The sequence below is a fragment of the Cydia pomonella genome, chromosome 15 (genome assembly GCF_033807575.1).
Source record: "Cydia pomonella isolate Wapato2018A chromosome 15, ilCydPomo1, whole genome shotgun sequence".
In the NCBI taxonomy this organism is placed as follows: Eukaryota; Metazoa; Arthropoda; class Insecta; order Lepidoptera; family Tortricidae; genus Cydia; species Cydia pomonella.
In genome coordinates this window covers 10879579-10900401 of record NC_084717.1, presented here as the reverse complement: position 1 = coordinate 10900401, position 20823 = coordinate 10879579, and the positions used below count along the sequence as shown (strand labels likewise).

General features: G+C 35.7%; 1 protein-coding gene and 1 non-coding gene across 2 annotated transcripts in view; one reads left to right on the top strand and one right to left on the bottom strand.

Annotated features, from left to right (window-relative positions):
- Positions 1 to 20823, top strand: part of LOC133525772 (uncharacterized) — a 333725-nt gene that overhangs the window by 72901 nt on the left and 240001 nt on the right. The gene's annotated exons all lie outside the window — the stretch shown is intronic.
- On the bottom strand, positions 9614 to 9685 carry Trnaq-cug (transfer RNA glutamine (anticodon CUG)). The gene has a single exon. It is a non-coding gene; the product is annotated as a tRNA-Gln (tRNA).

The window sequence follows — 20823 nt, the reverse complement described above, 5'->3', positions numbered from 1 at the left end:
AGTCTTATCGATCGAGTATCAACTTGCGATGCACAATTATTTGTATGTTGTGACACTAGCTAACTGTCACATAGGTCGAAAATCCCTTGCTTGCCGTCCTTCATGCTAAAAATCTTTGAAAACTGCAACTATTTGAAATATTTTGGGTATATTTGACTTGGTCTCCCCTTTCCCCCCAAATAGTAGTCTAGTTTTACTTAAAGCTCTGCCCAGTTGTGTAGCTTGATCATCTAACTGTATTATTCAGGTTTCAAAGTTCTCTTGCGGGCCGTTTTAGCGCTTGTAGCTCTCAGCAGCCACTAAACTAAGATAATCATTTTTTTTTTACTTTTCAGTAAATTGACTAGTCTTATCGATCGAGTATCAACTTGCGATGCACAATCATTTGTATGTTGTGATACTAGCTAACTGTCACATAGGTCGAAAATCCCTTGCTTGCCGTCCTTCATGCTAAAAATCTTTGAAAACTGCAACTATTTGAAATATTTTGGGTATATTTGACTTGGTCTCCCCTTTTCCCCCAAATAGTAGTCTACTTTTACTTAAAGCTCTGCCCAGTTGTGTAGCTTGATCATCTAACTGTATAATTCAGGTTTCAAAGTTCTCTTGCGGGCCGTTTTAGCGCTTGTAGGTCTCAGCAGCCACTAAACTAAGAAAATCATTTTTTTTTTACTTTTCAGTAAATTGACTAGTCTTATCGATCGAGTATCAACTTGCGATGCACAATCATTTGTATGTTGTGACACTAGCTAACTGTCACATAGGTCGAAAATCCCTTGCTTGCCGTCCTTCATGCTAAAAATCTTTGAAAACTGCAACTATTTGAAATATTTTGGGTATATTTGACTTGGTCTCCCCTTTTCCCCCAAATAGTAGTCTAGTTTTACTTAAAGCTCTGCCCAGTTGTGTAGCTTGATCATCTAACTGTATAATTCAGGTTTCAAAGTTCTCTTGCGGGCCGTTTTAGCGCTTGTAGCTCTCAGCAGCCACTAAACTAAGAAAATCATTTTTTTTTTACTTTTTAGTAAATTGACTAGTCTTATCGATCGAGTATCAACTTGCGATGCACAATCATTTGTAGGTTGTTACAATAGGTAAATGTCACATAAGTCGAAAATCCCTTACTTGCCGTCCTTCATGCTAAAAATCTTTGAAAACTGCAACTATTTGAAATATTTTGGGTATATTTGACTTGGTCTCCCCTTCTCCCCCAAATAGTAGTCTAGTTTTACTTAAAGCTCTGACCAGTTGTGTAGCTTGATCATCTAGCTGTATTCTTCAGGTTTCAAAGATCTCTTGCTGGCCGTTTTAGCGCTTGTAGCTCTCAGCAGCCACTAAACTAAGAAAATCATTTTTTTTACCTTTCAGTAAATTGACTAGTTTTATCATAAGTATCAACTTGCGATGCACAATCATTTGTAGGTTTTTACAATAGGTAAATGTCACATAAGTCAAAAATCCCTTGCTTGCCGTCCTTCATACTAAAAATCTTTGAAAACTGCAACTTTTTTAAATTTGATTGGTATATTTGCCTTGGTCTCCCCTTTTCCTCCAAATAGTAGTCTAGTACTACTTAAAGCCCTGAACAGTTGGTTAGCTTGATCATCTAGCTGTATACTTCAGGTTTCAAAGATCTCTTGCTGGCCGTTTTAGCGCTTGTAGCTCTCAGCAGCCACTTAACTAAGAAAATCATTTTTTTTTACCTTTCAGTAAATTGACTAGTTTTATCGATCGAGTATCAACTTGCGATGCACAATCATTTGTAGGTTGTTACAATAGGTAAATGTCACATAAGTCAAAAATCCCTTGCTTGCCGTCCTTCATACTAAAAATCTTTGAAAACTGCAACTTTTTTAAATATGTTTGGTATATTTGACTTGGTCTCCCCTTCTCCCCCAAATAGTAGTCTAGTTTTACTTAAAGCTCTGACCAGTTGTGTAGCTTGATCATCTAACTGTATACTTCAGGTTTCAAAGATCTCTTGCTGGCCGTTTTAGCGCTTGCAGCTCTCAGCAGCCACTAAAGTAAGAAAATCATTTTTTTTACCTTTCAGTAAATTGACTAGTTTTATCGATCGAGTATCAACTTGCGATGCACAGTCATTTGTAGGTTGTGACACTAGCTAACTGTTACATAGGTCAAAAATCCCTTGCTTGCCGTCCTTCATGCTAAAAATGTTTGAAAACTGCAACATTTTTAAATAATTTGGCTACATTTGCCTTGGTCTTCCCTTTTCTCCTAGATAGTAGTAAAGTATCACTTTAAGCTCTTAGCGGCTCTTTAGCCTGATGATCTAGCTGTATAGTTTAGGTTTCAAAAACCTCTTGCTGGCCGTTTTAGCACTCGTAGCTCTCAGCAGCCGCTTAACTTAGATTATCAAAATATTTTTCTTTTCAGTAAATTGACTAGTCTTATCGATCGAGTATCAACTTGTGATGCACAATCATTTATAGGTTGTGTTACTAGCTAACTATCACATAGGTCGATAATCCCTTGCTTGCCGTTCTTCATGCTAAAAATCTTTGAATATTGCAACTATTTCGAATATTTTGTGTTCAGTTTGCCTTGGTCTCCCCTTTTCTCCAAGTTAATGGTCGAGTATCACTTAAAGCTTTCAGCAGCTCTTTAGCTTGATTATGTAGCTATCTATCTGCATGGAAACGGTTTTGAAAACCTCTTGCTTGCCTTTTTACTAGGCAATATTACAGATAGCATGAGTGCTTTGACGAAAGTGAATATATTTTAGTTTTGCATTAATTTTAGTCCTTTTTGGTCTGTTTACTTTGTAATTACATGCATCAGGTGCTCTTTTACTGGTTCTCTATGACATTTTTTACGTTTAAAATTTTGACTTCTTAATTTGGTTGGGTTATCGGCGGCTGCTAACTTTGGCTGCTAACTTCACACCGGTTGGTAAATACTTGTTTTACAGGATTTGTCTATACCATTCCATTACTGGTGCCTGTTCCATTATAGGGGTGTTTACTATAAATGAAATGATTATTGGTTCTACGCATCCTCGTACGTCTCTGGTGGAAACTCAGCCTTAAGATCTCCCTCGAAATAGGAATAGATTTAAATTATAACACGATCTTATAAATAATAAAGCTAAAATAAAAATCTAGTCGTGTGCTAAAACTAATTGCTATAGCGGTCGGTCGCTGACAAACCTATATACAAAAGATTTATTTTTGTTGTCTGTATAACGAATTATACGTATCGTAGGTACAACGACCGAAAAGAGGCGGAAAAAACTAACCTTCTTGGTATTAAAAAAGGGGTTAAGTTAAGTACTAAAGTTAAGTAGCTACATATAAATTACCGTTCGTGAACTACTATTATAGAATAAATGTATTTTTAAACAGTTGAAAAGTATAAATCCTTATGTTTGAATATTTTGAACTTACTTAATCCTACAATATACACTGTCCAGTGTCGTGCACTGCATGGTGATAAAACGTATGGTTGGATTTAGCTATAAGCTGTTAACAGACTGGCGCTGCGGGCATCCTAGTACCTAAATATTCGGCCCAGCCTAATGTTGCAAATAACCTCACAGTGAGTCAATCAATCGATCCTCAACCTCACCGAACACTTAGTGGAGCCCACAACACATTTAGCACCGAGACCCCACCATGAGTAAACAGAGGCCAATTTGTGTTTTCACTTAGGTAATGATTATAGCTGAAATGGTTTTCAACTTCGCTTCAGCTTGCGTGGCATTGATTTAAGCACAGAATGAGTAATATTCCTAAAGTACACAAGGTTCTCTCACCTGACGTTTAGCTACTTAAACTAAATAATGTATATTTTTAAAACTTAATTAACATCATTACAAGACTGAGGCAAGATACACGACGCAGGTTTGTCAATATATACGTAACAAGCAAAAAATATCCACAACACGCTTCGTCAACATATTACTATTACTATTTAAGCTACATTGCTAAATTATTACGTCGTTATGGTTCCGAACGCACACATTAGGATTGTCGACGCGCAACAGGTAACGAAAAAATTAAAATAATTTAAAAAATACTATGTAATATAAGATTATCTATATCGTTCTACATTTACTTATAATTATAGAATTTTCAGTAGATTTTGACTTTTAGTATTTTCAAAAGTGGTCAGAAACATTCCCTAAAATACACTAAAAAAGAAAGCTTAGATTGTATAAAAGTATTGTGCATGAACATTAATTTCCTTTCCAACCTAAGTATTCGACCCGTGCCTCAGGGCACCGTGTTTACCTAATTATAAACATTTAACTTCGTAGTAAAGTAACATTCCATTAGCTAAATTAACCCCGAACTCCGTATTTCTATAAGGGTTTCTCCCTGTTAGGATATTTGTATGTTGGGAAAAAATTGGGCTTGGATTTTTATACATAGCTAGGTAGGTTTTATACACTAGGCACGTGTAATATTTCTTACTTTTAAATCCCTGTAGCATTTGTTTAGCGAATTTTAGAGACTCGGAAACAACTAATTATTTTTAAAACCTACATAATGGGCCAGGGCCGATTTGCATAATTTACGATTTTTATCGAGTTCGATTATTTATTCTGTGCCTCTACTTGGACGGTACGTTAACCGTTTTCAATATCACTTTGTCAAATTGGTTATTGCCTGACATAAAATACTCGTAACAACATCTTCAGCCACAGGAAAGTCCATGTTTTGGTTTCTAATTTAATAAATCAACTAGTTAGTTATACCTATATGCACCTGTTGTGTAATACTTGTATTATAAAAGGTGTTATTTTATACAAGATCAAATTTTAACCACCGTCTATATTCAGCGTAGTGACTTTATAGGTCATACTTCTTCTTTTCGTGTCGAGGTTCCTTTTTTATACGATGGAAGCCTAATAGGCAGCGGTGTTGACAGCCCTGGTTGTCGCGTCCCTCAGATCCAGCTCCGAGCAGTGATACAGTTTTATAATGGGGACAATGTCAAAATCGCGAAAAAAAATTTTGCCTGTCCCATAGAAATCAGCGGCATCACATCAGCCGGAAGGTGTGAAACAGACAAATTTTTTAGCGATTTCGATTGGTCCCATAATAAAAGTTGTTCAGTATGACCTATAAAGCCACTACGTAGAGTATAAACGGTGGTTAAAATTTAACTCTGTATATGTCAAATTTTGTTCTAATTCTAACTAATATACATATTACCTATACATAGTTCAGTAAATTAGAGAGATGTTTTATTCATTAGTGGTGAAACCTTATATTGGCAGCAAAAGGTACCTAGCGTGACGTTCAGTGAAACGTACCCATTGTGCTTTTGGCTTCTGAGAACAAAGGTTTTGTTCGTAAACCCAATGCGTTCATGTACACAGTCGTAATTAATATTTAGTTTCATCCCTTTGTACTGAGATGTGGGAACGGAGAACCAGTGAAAGTTGTGAAAACTACTATAATTATGTTGCTTTGTAACTCTATATTTATATCAAACCTGTGGTATTTCAAAATTATGTAATATAAACAGTGCCGGATTAAGACATTTTGGTGCCCTAAGCATTTCTAGACCATGGTGCCCCCTCATCAAGATTACATTGAATTTTCTTGGTAAATTGAGTGACGTTTATTGCCGCATTACTGCTGAGAATAGAATTTTCAATCCGTCACATCATTTTATCACCGAAATTGACAGTACTGCAGCAGTAATGTTCCAACAGTAGGTAAGGTCAAGTGTGAGCAAATTCGAAGACCGTGCTTCGCATAAGGGCGGAGGCCAAGCCGACCATTGTCCAAGTGTAAGCGAAGACGTAAGACATAGGCCGTACTCCGCACAGGCAAAGGCCGAGCTTCAGTAGGGGCCACGGGTACCAACGGCCACAAAACCACAAATGTCTTAAATAGCAAATTATTGTTTACGAAAACGGGACTTAATTGGGTAAGTTTTAAAATTACCTCTGACGTTTCAAGGACGGCGTTGTCCCCATGGTCTCGGAGAAGACTGGGTAAAGTCGACATCATTATCTTGGCGTTGGAGGTAATTTTAGAACTTAGTCAAACGCGATTAAGTCCCGTTTTCTTAAATATTAATTTGTCACAATTAGGCCAATACAATTAGATTTTTTCCAGACCAAATAAATGTATTAAAACAATTTCCAGCTTGCTGGGAATTAATTCCTCAAAACGCTATTTTTTGATCTAATTTGATTGGCCTAAAACGTGAAAATCAGTGTTTTTAAAGGCAAAGTCTAAAGCTAAACGCGCAGAGCGTTCGGTCGGCGCTTACGGATGAGGCCAAAGGTCGAGCTGGAAGAAAGCAAGGCTTGAATTTGAACAATGGCGAGGTATGAATAGCTGGACGTCCGGAGCGTCCGATCGCGGCGCGTTATCATATAATACAACCAATGGCGAGGTGTGAGCAAGGCAGCCCAGCTGAGAGAGAGGACAGCATGGATTTGGATCCATGGCCAAGCGAAAGTGAGACAGTTTGCATAAAGTAGAAGGCCTGGCGTCGCACAAGACCTAACGCCGAACTGCAAAAGAGTGGCTTGAAATCACGATCCTCCTACTGCTCGGCCTTTGGCTTAACTCGAAAGCGCAACTTGATAAAATGCTTTTATTTTTTGGCCTTCGCGGGGCCCTTTATAACACTTTGACAATTAGGTCGCAGGATCGCGGCTCTGCAGCAACTTGGCCAGGCCATCTGACACATCTGGTGTGCAAGAGAGCAAAATACGCTACAAAATCGGTAAACTACGTCGAGAAAATCGGTTGGCCACAAGTCCGACGGTAAGATTTTTTGGCCATGAGCTTTGATGGCCTCCGCGTAAGGTTGGAGATGTGCTTACATATTCTCACTCTCTTACGTCCCTTCGTTATTATCAGATGGGTACTTGCACACGTATCAAAAAGTTTCGTGTACATAAGTATTACACTACGACTGCGATGCTGATGCAGCCTGCGCGTTTTTTTTTTCCTACGATTTTGGTACCCCCCTACACGTGGTGCCCTAAGCAAGTGCTTATTTTGCTTAATGGCTAATCCGGCACTGAATATTGTCACATAGCGCCATCTAGTGGTGTTAGCGTAACTAGCGTTATATCTTTTTAGAAATATGAAATATGATTTAATTTAATTAGTTTAGTTTCAAATATAAATAGTTGTATTTCAGCATTTTTTTCTGGATATTGTGTCGTTAGGTAATGAAACCTACATGTTTTAAAAGGTAGCAAAATTGGACTGACAACACACAGTTCTGGCTGAAAAGAGCACTAAATTTGAAATGTAGGGAAAAAAAGAAGGAGAAGAAAAGACGGCATGGGTTAGTGTCAGAATACTGATTTGTTACAAAATTAAAATAGATATTTATAAAACTCAGCGTGTAAATTTATTGTCGCCATACGAGTATATTATATAGTTCCGGAGATTCAGTTTTGGTTTCTGGGTAAGCAATTCTCACAAAGTGTTTTCATTGCAAACCAGCTTAATCCAAATTCGGAAGACTAAGTTATTTATTCTTTCCAGATTTTAATAGGTCGAGGCAAATGTTGCTTTCCTTTGCCAAGTTGCTGAGGAAAGAGGAGCGTGCCCTTGAGCGTGGCAGGCTGATGTAAGAGACGGGTCTTCTCTTCGTCCAGCTCGGGACGCCTTCACGGCCATTGTTACGAGTTCCAATCCAAATGCTATTCTTGACTGCCAGGCGGAATGCAGAGGAGTTAATTCGGAGGAATAAACATCGTCTGTGGCAGCAGGTATGTGTTGGCCCTTAGGAAATCCTTTGGAAACCCTTAGAAAACCCTTAGGTAGCTCTTAAGAAGCTCATAGTTTACTTGTAGAACAAGTTTTGTCATTGTCATAGATCGGTAACCTTTTGCTTTTGTCACATTTATAATGAATAATTTTAATATCATAATCAAGGTTTACTAAGGTCTGATGGACAGTGTTGCTCGCCAAATTTAATGCTTAGGTGTAACTTTTCATATAATATTTACCAGAATAAAATTTAATTAAACAACTAGTTTGTTGGTGATTTATCCTATAGTGTAAGAATACAGATATGAATGAACCAACAGCTCTACCGTTAGCAGACTGAGCTAGAAGTTGAATTTTTAGGGTATGTAGGAGTTTTGAAAGAAGAAATAAAACATATATCAAGGAACTATCTTGTTTTTCTTTCCTTTAGTACATCCCTAGGTATTATGTAACCAGCCGGGTACATTTCATAGGTTTACAGGTTACAATATAAAGGGGTTAAGGGATCCGCATATGAATTGTATACTTACCTTTATAACTATTTACTAATGCTGTTACATGTAAAGATTTATTTCTCGTTACAATTATTCATTGGTATTAGCTATAAATCCGGGAACTGCATTACTTCATTATATTAAAGTTGTGTTTTCTAGAATATAATATCCCACCAAAAACATATTCATGTAAAATGTTGCCAAGACGAAACCATAAGGCTCGCTTCGTTACTACAAGAACTATTGTATAATAGAAAAGTAATCAACAGTGAATACTTTTTTCACGTTACGTCCATGTGATGGTCGCATATTTTGACTAAGGTGTAGAGCTTGTGATCTTAGAGCTTGTAGAGTTAGGAACTTGGCTCTACATGAGATCTGATAACTTTTTGATGAACCTTATGGTTTCGTCTTGGCAACATTGTACATGAAAATGTTTTTGGTGAGATTTCACTTCTTATTGTAAGTTGCTTATGACAATCTTTCATCCCCTAATTTAAGAGGTGGATGATTTACTAAAAATACTGAAATATGTATTCTATTAGTAATAACAAGGAGTCCATATATCAATTTTCAGACCTCCAACATCTAAATTTGCGGAATCCATATTTTTGTCGTTCGTGAACGAATGATAGCTTACCTACCAAATTTCAACTTTCTAGGATTTCAGGAAGAGTTTTGATGATCATCACTTTATTTATTTTTATTTATTTGAAACATAATAATATACAGCATTACAGTCGAAACCAAAGCACTGTTAAATTCAGATTATAATTCAATGAATGAATGAGTGAGTGAGTCAGTGACGAAATCGGGTTTTTTTCATATCAATAAAGTGTAAAGGTTAAAAAAACAAGTTATGAAAGGTTAAAAAAACGACGAAGCACTTAGAGAAAAGGTAGATAGTGCCCTTGCGCTTTGTCGGCTTGTCTTGGCCCGGGCACTGCTGTGCCCCCGGATGTTATTCAGTAAATTATTTTCTTTTGTCCCCACTACTGACACAGTTACAATAATTTATATGTATGTACACTATATACGTACATAGTTATAATACGTTGTCAAACTGTAAATAAAAACGGAATATACAAAATTATACTCCAGCTTCGAACTAACTAAATTGATCTCTTATAAGGATAAAAAAGTCTAAAATAAAAAATTGTGCGTGGAGTCCCTACGCGCGGAAGAAGTGAAACTTCGTAATGTGGAGATGAAAATAATGCTCTAAAATACATATGGTTTATATTAAGAGGTATGGTTTATATTAACCTTGTTGAAAGTCGCATAAGAAGTTTCACTTCAAAAAATATTTTAAATTAAGATTTATAAAATAGATTTAATAAAACATATATTTAAATATATATATTCTAAAATTCCTAAATAATAGAAAAAATACAAAAAGTCAGGTTCCACCGAGATTTGAACTCGGATCGCTGGATTCAGAGTCCAGAGTGCTAAACATTACACCATGGAACCGGCTGAGCTAATCGACGAATTTACTCATCACACACTCTTACTACTTTATGTTACCGATTATAGCGTTAAACGTTTAACGCAACCTTGTTGGAAGTCGCATAAGAATTTTTAACCCCAAATGCAAGAATTTTTAAGGGAGTTACAAGGGTAAAGTGATTATCATCTCCTTAATCTAATTCATTGTGAGGTATATTCAGTTTTCGGTCGTGATGCTGAGCCTGCATTCAGCGATTAACAATTCAATTGCTATTAATGTCTGAAAATTGTGTAAGTTTACGTAGTTACCCAGCGCATATTATGGTATCAGCTAATTATGATCTCGTTGTAGGCACAAAGTGGTTCCCCGCATAGTGCCTTTAACGTAATTACTCCCAGAGACTGGTCGATCATCTGTTCATTTGCATTTACATGAGGTCGTGATTGCTCCAAGCCAGTCTTTTTACTTATTTACGGAATGCTGGGCATTTAATAAACTTGTATACTTTGACAAAGTTACACAGCTCACGGCTAGCGGTATGAAAACATTTGCATTGCATTTCACTAGTAAATATACTTTAATTATTGTAGTTTATTAATAAATATTCAGAATGTTATCAAAAGCTGGCAGAAGTTACTCGTTTTAATATAGATTTTCTGATAATATGTAAAATATTGCCCGGTATCGATTGTGGTTGACTATGTTTTGTGTGATATATATTAAACTATAAAACTATCAGATTTTTAAAAATTAAACGATTCTTAAATATCAACTATATACAACGGCAAACCATCAAATGATTTTTACTGAAATAAGCTGCGCTTAGCAATTCCTATAACTGTTCTTTGGCTGAAGCGCAGTCGATATTAAACACATGTGTTTACATTATAACATAAATAATATTAACAAGGACTAAAGATGTGTTTACTGACGTAATACGTAGCTGTGGGTAAAATACTGCTACTAATGTCCCTAGGGTTTGAACAGACCCAAAACTTGGGCGCGATTAATCCGGTCTCTAGATGCTGTCCAATTGTATAGAAAATATTGCTCATTTACATGGAATGCTATTGTAGAACTTTCTACAATCCCATATAAAGCTTTGGAATTTTCGTTGTCACGGATGTCATTAGGGTGTGTCACTACATGTGTTCTATTAGCTAGATGAAGTTATATACTCAGTCATTTCACAATGCTTGTATCCTCGAATACGTATCACATTCCCTTGGTTTACATAGGTACATCAATTATAATCATTTTCGAATAGCTATTCTTTACAAACCTGAATTGAAAAGATGTTTTAACCGACTTCAAAACAATCTTTAATAGTTTATTAACTATCCGACTACCGACTTTGTGAAACAGAAAATGCCATTTCAATTATTTACAACTATCACAATCTCGTAACAATCACAATTTTCTCCAGACGTAAAATACTTTCCGTGGAGGAGTTCCATTCTGATCTTCATGAGCAGTTCCATTTCACCAAATGGCACTGTTTAAATACAAATGCATATAGATAAAATAAATGCTTTAAGTAAGCATACTTAAAGCATTTATTTGATCTATATGCATTTCTTATAAGCATATAAGAGTTAAGGAGTTTTTTTTTCTTTATTGGAGAAACAACAGAAGTACCTAAGTACAATTATGATAAAAATGGTAAGTTATACAGTTTAATAGACGTGCACCCACCTCCTAAAATGCTCTCACTAAGAACTATACATAATATAGACAAGGTAATGCTGCAGTAAACTAAGCTAAGTGAAGCTGTTCCCTGAATTCCTCGTGAAATCCATCATCAGAACTCTACCTTGACAAAAATGTTGCTTAAAACCTAGCTTGCTGAACAAACGAAGAAGAAATATCGCCAAACATGAAACAGGTAGGTATGTACGTGTAGCTGATGTGTGAAGTTTTGGTCTTCATTAGCAGTTCCACTTCATGAAATGTCACTTTTTCGAATGTAAATGCTTGTTTTGTTGGTCAAAACTCAATAATCACTATATGTATGCCTACAAGATTCTTAACAATTGTCAACTTTTTGACAAATTTATAATTATAAGTCGTTGTTATAAACTGTCAAATAATACATGAGAAAATATACACAAAAGTGTATTATTTTATTTTATTCTCCAAAAGATTTAATATTTAAATTAATAATAGTAACTTACCTGTTGCTTGATTATTTATTTATTCAACTCTCATATGAGATACTTCAAATAGAACTTGCCACAAACTTAAGTGTCCTCCAACTTGCCAGTTTATGAAAGTCTTGTGTATTTGTTGAAGTATTAAAACGTGTGGCCAGACAAACTATTTAATCTTACGGGTATATACGTATGACTGTTCAAAAACTTCAGTTAAACGCTATTCACATTCAAGCAATTTTTTAAACAGTCTTAATGCATCTATCACTTCAAAAAGGACTAAGGTAAGCTCTTCAAGCTTGGTCACTCACCCAAAACCATTAGTTGACATAATGAATTGCTAACGTTATAAAAGCTACAGCGACATGTCTGAGAATGTAGATATAAATGTGTGGCTATAAAAGTAGGTCGAGAAAGATGGCTGGGTCGTTGGTTCCCGTTTTTATAGCCGATTATCTTAAAGCAATGTCGATTGCACAGAGCTGGTACGAACTTGTGCCATGCAGCATTGTGACTCGCGACATTCGAATGCTCGCTTTTACTTTATTTATCGGTGGGATAGAGAAGGGGATAGGAATTTAGATTTTCGTGTTTTCTTTTGAAACGGGGGAGTTAGACGTCACAATCTGTTGCTCGTCGGGCTGGGAGTCGATATTGAGACGGTTATTTCTCCGTTTATTTGCTTCTACGACGCCGAGCTAGTCGACTATTCCTTTTGCTTGCAGGTTCAGGGAACCACTTTACTATGATCTATCGCCATTATGCGTAATCGGCGAATGTATTTATAGTGGTACGTTTAAAACTTCGAATAGGTTGCGATGTGTAAAGGTGTGAAATAACACCCCTGCTACGTATACTACTTAACTGTTTATTTTACAATGTCGCTTATTGAATTGCTTTGATATTTGTTGGGCCCGTTATTAGAGAGGCTTGTTTGCTTTAATATTGTCAAATGACTCTTAGGACTTGTACATATGTGAATCAAATGAAATAAGTTACAAGTTTCTGCTTCAAGAAAAATAAATAATTCAATAAAAATTGCAATAAAAAGCCGCTAACAAACTGCAGACACCTTTAAAGAAAATGTTTAAATATAAAACTTCGCACTCAAGTTTATTATTAAAATCAATTCTTGTTAACTTGATTAACACAGCGTTTGCGACAGATTATTTTCGAACATGGAACTTTGCTCAAAGTAAAATCGAATAGGTACATCGCAGATTAAATTTAACTAAGTTGTATAATCATCCAACGCCGTGTTTGAATAAAGTTGAGCTAATTCAGTGTAGCAAAGTCGTGAGTTGAAGTAAATTTATTTTGTATAATCATCGAGATTACAACATTTGGGATGTATTCTGAGCTAAAACAATATAGATCAATTTGATATCAATCTCATTGTATCCTTCGTGCATTGTACTGTTACCACCAATTTTGACATTGACGTATTCGCTCACGTCTACTTACTTTCTATGTACGCTTACGCTGCTTGCGTGGTAGCCGTACAGATTAATATTATATGAATTACCATATGTAATACAGATAAATACACATGTAGTGTCCAATGAATATGAAACCACGTTGATTCTTTTACAATTCAAATGCGGTATATATCCTACTGAGAGAGAAGCTGTTAGCTGTTTTCCAAAAAATGAAGAAAAGGAGAATAAATTTTAAACAATTTTGTACCTAAAGATAAACTGCAATTTCGTGTCTAAACACACCCAGCAGGTAAAAACAATTTGTAGTCTATATAGACAATGCATGTAAAAAATTTCGGTAATTGTACTCGTTGGCCGAAATTTTGCAATATTCATATAAATCCAACGTACTCGTATATACAACCTTTCTATTGAAAAGTGACGGCGCCGTTTGGCAGTGCTGGTAACACGATATAATAAATGGAATGAATTTATTTTCCAACCCGCGTATCACGCCGAGCCATTTATTTTCAATAATTTATCCGAATCCGAGTATTCTGAGTGCTCTGAGCGCGGCTAATCTGAAGAAAGGATAAAATAAAGCAGAATCATAGCTATTATTTTTCCATTTTGTCTGTGAAAATATGTTTTAAATAAATAAAATAATGAATGAAATTATTTTTGTTCTTTTTATACTGAACTTTCAGTTCTGGTCCATGTGTATCAATCACTACATGTCTTAAAAACCATAAATATTTTCGTAAATGTTCACGTTATATGACTGGACAAGCTCTTATGCCTTTATAAACTATGCTTATACTCTGTATCTTTAGGTATTTAAATAAAATTAAACAAACAATTTGTACATTTTTGGGTAGTTAGGTATAACATTTATTGGTTAACCAACCAAATACTGTACAAAACCGCCTGCATCTGTGACTGAACGACCTCATCGAACTTTAACCTACATTATTTGATCATGTAGTGTTTTCATCTACCCTCAACTGGCTTAAGGGGCCACTTCAGGTTAGATTTTGTTTACTTTTATTTAAATACCTAAAGATACAGAGTATAGAGTTAGTTAAACCTTTACAAAATACTGTTTTTCCTTACACCTATTGTACGCCATCCTGTTTGGCCTGATTAATGGAAGTCAATAATGATAAGTATGTATGTAGCTTTCACTTACAGGATCATCTTACTTCGCCGAATGCGTAAGTACATTCTCCAATACCAACTATTTATTATTCAATAGCGATCCCAGTCAATAACAATAATGACGCCTAAGCCCCAGGACGAACTACCTCTCGAGTAATCTTGAATATTAATAATAATAGCTAGCCATCAATTTCAGGTAAGCCTCGCCAAGTTTGCGTGCATATTGGATGTAGGCTATAACTCTACTTGGAAGGATAGTAGGCTCGATTTAGAATACTAGCGTCAGCGGATCTGTCTCTTACCTTACGAAGAGTTCAAGCTGGGAAACCAGGGTTAGAAGTCAAGTGCTAAAAGAAAATTAAACTGTTTAAAAGATTTCTACTCAGGTAATAACATTTATAAATCTACTCCATATGAAAAAAAATAGACCGAAACACATTTCTTGTTTCATATTAGGATTTACAAGACGGATGGTTTTTGACCTGTCGCAACCGCAAAAAAAGGTTAAAATCGTCATAATACTCCGCTTTCTTTAATTCATCAAGTGATAATGGTAGTAACGGCGGCTATTAACGCGGGTATCAAAATCGACGTCTAACACCGCGGTGTTTACAAATACGCATTTTGCAAGCAAACAGATCTATTCTCTAAGAAATAAAGCATACACAAAACAAGCTCATTCATTGGTCTATCGTGCCCATTAGTGTGCATTTGTGTGAGTGTAACAAAAAACTCGCGATTCGGCAGTTTGTGCGACGGCGGCGCAAGAACCGGTTGTTCCATACAGACGCGTGACACCACAGGTAAGTGCACTCCAATCTTACTTAGTGTTTTACGTAATAGTTATGGCAAATAAACTAGTGCAATGCCTTTTAAGAGGTTGTGTATTGTTTTCTACACGATTTTGAATTACTTTTAACTTAGTTTTTGACCGGGAAATACGTTTAAAATTGAAAATAAAATACAGCGGTGATAGGCGCCAATTACTTCTGTGGTAAGTAATTCCGTGGTATGCCACGGTAATAGAAAAAGTGGTAGTTTTGTTATTTACTCTTTAGTTTTGGTACAAATTATCAATTTTATAATTTCTTTTATTTATTCCAATCTTGATCTATTCACGCTATTAAAGAGCTATTTCCGTGGTATGGAAAGTATTCAACTAACCCTTAATTTTTAACAAAACTTCAGCACCGATTTCCTTGTTTCTATGGGAACCCTTAATCTGTCAACTTTTTTTTATTTTGAGTTAAAACCTAAAATTTACTTGCCAGTTATGTGATTTTGTCTTTACAAGAAGCTTGTAATATACGTGTTTGATTTGATTTGAAAAAACATCTGTGTTTTATTCTTTTTATGGGTCGGAATTAGGTTTAATTAAACTCCAAATTAAGCCTATTACCGATGGTATGATCAGATTACCCTCGGTAATAGAATGTATAGAAATCTATTACCGACCCAGAGAAATATCGAATGGGTCGGTAATAGGCTCTTAAAGAGTTATCTATTACCGAGTGACTATTTGGTATTGTATTGAAATATCGCATTTAGGGTACCGCAAGTACAGATTTCGTTGATAAAATTTAGACTTCAGTTATCATTATCAGATTTAAATTCTTCTGTTTTCTGATTCAGTTATTACTCTGACAAGGAAGGGTACCCAACTGCCGGACAATTCCGATTAGATTTTTTTTTGTATAATTTTATTTATACAGTAGTCCAAAATCTCAGGCATGATTTTTTTTAGCTATAAGAATCAGCAATAAGAAAAGTACTGTGATTTGTTAGTTATAAACGGGTAAATTATAACACATAATATGTGAGAGACTTTATTTAACTTAATTACCTTATCAAAAATATTAGAATAAAAAATTTTCATGTTTTTATATATAGTCGAAATTTTATAAGGTGGACGTTTACCATTTCACTGTGGTAAACTTTCACTCAGGTGGTAAACGTCCAGCTTATAAAATTTCGACTATAATTTACGCTGTGCCTTATGAGAAAATGTTACTTACTTGTTTTTTTTGTGCAGCTAATTATGTCAGTAAGACAAACTCTTATCAATCTTTATAGCATTTAAAAATTACTTTATTTAATAACAGGCAGGCCTATTTGTCATATACGTCCTTAGTAAAACTTTACTAACAATAATTTTTGTTGTTTTACATGTAAAACATTCAACTTATAACTTGTTATACAGGTACTCGTGGGTACTTCGTAAGTTAACTATTTAATAGTATTTGATTGTGCCTAAGTGTAATTATAATCTCTTCGAATATATCTCTTGACGACCGGTTTGGCCTAGTGGGTAGTGACCCTGCCTACGAAGCTGATGGTCCCGGGTTCAAATCCTGGTAAGGGCATTTATTCGTGTGATGAGCATGGATATTTGTTCCTGAGTCATGGGTGTTTTCTATGTATTTAAGTATTTATAAATATTCATATATTATATATATCGTTGTCTAAGTACCCTCAACACAAGCCTTATTGAGCTTACTGTGGGACTTAGTCAATTTGTGTAATAATGTCCTATAATATTTAATATTTAATGTCCTATAATATTTATTTATCTCTTATTTTTAAACATACTCCTATAGTTTTATTTTTTATTTTTGTGTCATTATTAAACTTAATGACACAAAAATAATATACAGAACCCATCGTCATTATTATTGTTTTAACCCTCGGTATTAGGTTTCGAATTTTGAGTTTGGTTTCTGTTAACGAGTGCAGAAAAATCATGCCAATTGTACCCTCGGTAATGAAAGCTCAATTCGCGATAATAGAATCACAGCCTGTCCCTTGCCACGGTAATAGAAGATTTGGTCATTTTGGCTTCAAAAAATATTTTAATACATATAATAACCCAAAATGAATCCAAAAACGTGTGAAACGGAAAGTTCATTAAATGCTCTGATGAAAAAAAAATATTCCTTGCTGTTAGACAGCATTGATACTCTTAATTTTTGGATCTCTTTTGAAAAGTTCCTTAACTACCACGGTAATAGGTGCCTTTACCCTATTTCGTATTTTGCATAAGGACAGCGAAAACGAGTAGCAACCATGTTTCTCTCATTAGACCGGAGTAAGATGACTGAAATAACAATAGCGCTGCCGTACGAGTCGCTCATTCGAGTGTACTAGTTACGAACAATAGTACTTTTAACGTTTCTGCCCCTAACTTCGTTTTCTCCAGTCTTAGAATGATGGACTTCAGTACCCCTAGTGTAAATATTTTCGACAGCGAAACGTGACGTACGCGTTTGCGTTAAGTGTCATTTTGTATGAGATTTTTGACTTTCCAAAACGCGCGCTTGGCGCGCTGTTCAAAATCCCATACAAAATGAGACTTAACCTAAACGCGAAAGTTACGTTACGCTATCGAATGGAAGTTACACTAGAGGTACCGATCTCTATGACAAACTGTACAGAGTTACTTATGTGCTACATAAAAGTAGTAATGGACAATTTTTCCATACGTGGTATTTCTCGCCCAATCTGCATTCATTTTCTTTTTAGTATTAAATCTTTTTGTATATTAAAGTACTTCATAGTATTTATGGTAGTGCAACAAGGGTTAGTTTTCAGAGTTTAGAACACTCATGTTGATATTACCACATAAAGCTTTCTTCACATTCCAGTATATCAATTCAAGACCGTAAGTAGGTATAACCATTTTATATCGGAGATAAACGTAGTATTGTAAAATAATGTTATACATTTTACTCAAGTTTGCATATATAACACGGAGTGCCTTGGGAACGGACGGGATGCATCTCATGCATCGCTATCGTCATTATATGTTTATTGAGTTATTGTGACAGTTGTTCTATTCGTAGGAGACACAGGCAAGTGTTCTATTTACGGAATATTGTACTACATATATGCACGTATTTTTTCGAATTATGAAATCTATTTTTACTAGTTAGTTATATTCTGACAAGGCATTGTTTTTAGGAAAAGCATGATATTAAAAATTTGCTCGGTAGATCGATAATTCGCGGCTAAATAGTTGTGCCGCCTTTTTCTACTGGCAAAATTGTTTTTGTAGATCATCAATAATGAAGAGAAACCATAAACAACATTTAGTACCCGATTCATATCATATACTAGCTTAAGCTTAACATCTATGAGAATATTAATATGACATTAGACATTAGTGATTAAATGAGTGAAATTAAGGTTAGAAGAACATCATTATTTCGTCATCATCGTCATCGTTCATCATTTCGTGGGACTTTATACTTTCTTTGTTTTTGTTATATCATGTAATTAAATGTGTCTTGTTTGTGTTTACGATTAAAAATTATTCTATTCTATTATTATATAATCAGCTTTAAAAACTTAAACATAGGCCTGCACCAAGGATTTTAAATACGACCGATCATGCGCCGCCCTCATCTAACGGTTCAGTGCAACCTAAACTACATCGTCGGTCTCTCTGGCGGCCTTATTCAACTGTATCCTCCGGTTAGCGGTCACCATTCACTTCCCCAATGGGTTTCACGGATGGCCGTTTGAAGAACGTGTCATCACAAGTTCCTCAATTGCACTACGCAGCAACATTTCAATCAATCCGCCCATGGCTCCCAATTGCTACAGACGGTCAGTACTCACCATTACACATACAAAGCTCACAGATTACTTCCTACCTGACCTAAATAATATGGCGGCCTTCACATTGTATGAGGATCCGCATACCACTCGGGTGTGCGAGACATTTTTATACGTGCATAGCGTTGTCTCGCTATCAAACAAGAGCGACGTGTGGATTCGCAATGCGGGGACGAATCAGTGTAATAAACTGCGTATACGATGATTATATATTATTATGACGATTCGCGGTGGCCGTGGCGTAATCGGTCACATCAGCCTCAGTATAGTCCATGTTTACGTCTAGTTCTTATGTGAATAAAGAAATTAATTAGATTAACTAAAATGGGATTCTCGAGGTACTTATTCCACAAAATATGTTATAGTAAAAAATGGTGTGGCATGAAGTTTCATGTATGATTGGTGTGGTTCACGGTGTAATATGTTAAAAGTAAAAAAAGCTCCTAGTTATTATTTTTCTATACCCCGACGGTGGAAACAAGTTTACGGCCCGCACGAGTAAGCGGCCATCGCATCCTATAAACGCTTGCAACTTTACTAGTGTCACAAGCTCTTTGCTTTAGGTATAAACAAAGAGTTACTGCGTTGATATGTTAAGGCGGTGTAACAGGCCCCCGAAAATCATCACAGTGATCTTTGATTGTTCTGGGAACTTGCAGCAAGTAACGCTTTATAATACGGAGTCTGTTGTAAGTGGTACATAACACACTACTACAACAACAACAACAACAAATACACTTTATTGCACACCTCAATACAGAAACAGTACAAATAATACAACACATAAAGAAGAGGTAAACAACAGGCGGTCTTATCGCTAAAAAGCGATCTCTTCCAGACAACCTTTAGGTAGCGGAATTAAAAAAAAATGATATGTCAGTAGGTGTTCCAGATGCAATAAAAGAAGTCTAGCACAGAATAAACACAAAACTATATGCCACCTCAGTTCGCATTGTTCCGGGAAATACCTACGCAGCAGTACCTGCCACCCACTAACACTAACAAACTTCGCTGACTCTTGGTGAACCTTATGTCAATGTAGTAAGATTTATTAAATGTTAGTTGACTGTGTTTAAAACAGCACTATTTAGAGCTCCCAGTTAATAGGTTTTCCGATACACAGTCTGTGTGTATTCGAGACAGCCCTATTGAATAACATGCATACGTAGAACGCAGGATATTAATTGTAAGTCTAGGGATGGGTTTCAATGTAATATTCTGAAAAATCTATATGGGTATTATTCGTATACGGATGCACTTTAGTAAGTAGCTGTTGTAAAGTCGCATTTGGATGGTAGCTGCAAAGCGTTGACGCGGGCGGGGCAGGCACGATCTAATCGCGGCAGTATTGTTGCCACGACAGCAAGGCAATTTATTTTTTGCATTTACAGTAATAATCAAAACGGCAAGCAATACCTTTAACTCCGAACCAATCAGGATTAATTTTGAGTATAACGGCCAACGTGCGCCCATAAAATGTTCCCCATTTGTATAAAAACCGTATTAAAGGTAAAACAAAACTAATGGATTTTTAGCAGGGCCCACCTCCAGCGCCCATTGCTATCAGTCGCCTATAAATATTTATGAGTAATTAAGGTGAAACACTCTTAAACTGTTTTATTTTTTTTAAATCAAAGAATGGAGTTTTGACAAATGTGACAAGGCTTACTTGACCCCATAATGAGCGTTATAATTTGGTGATGAATTCTAACCCTGTTTATATGAGCAAAAACAGAATCCATTTATAGCATAAAGCGCCCATCTTCAGTCATATGCCTTCTCTCTGTTCTTCCATACCTGTCTGTTCTGTAGTATTGGATC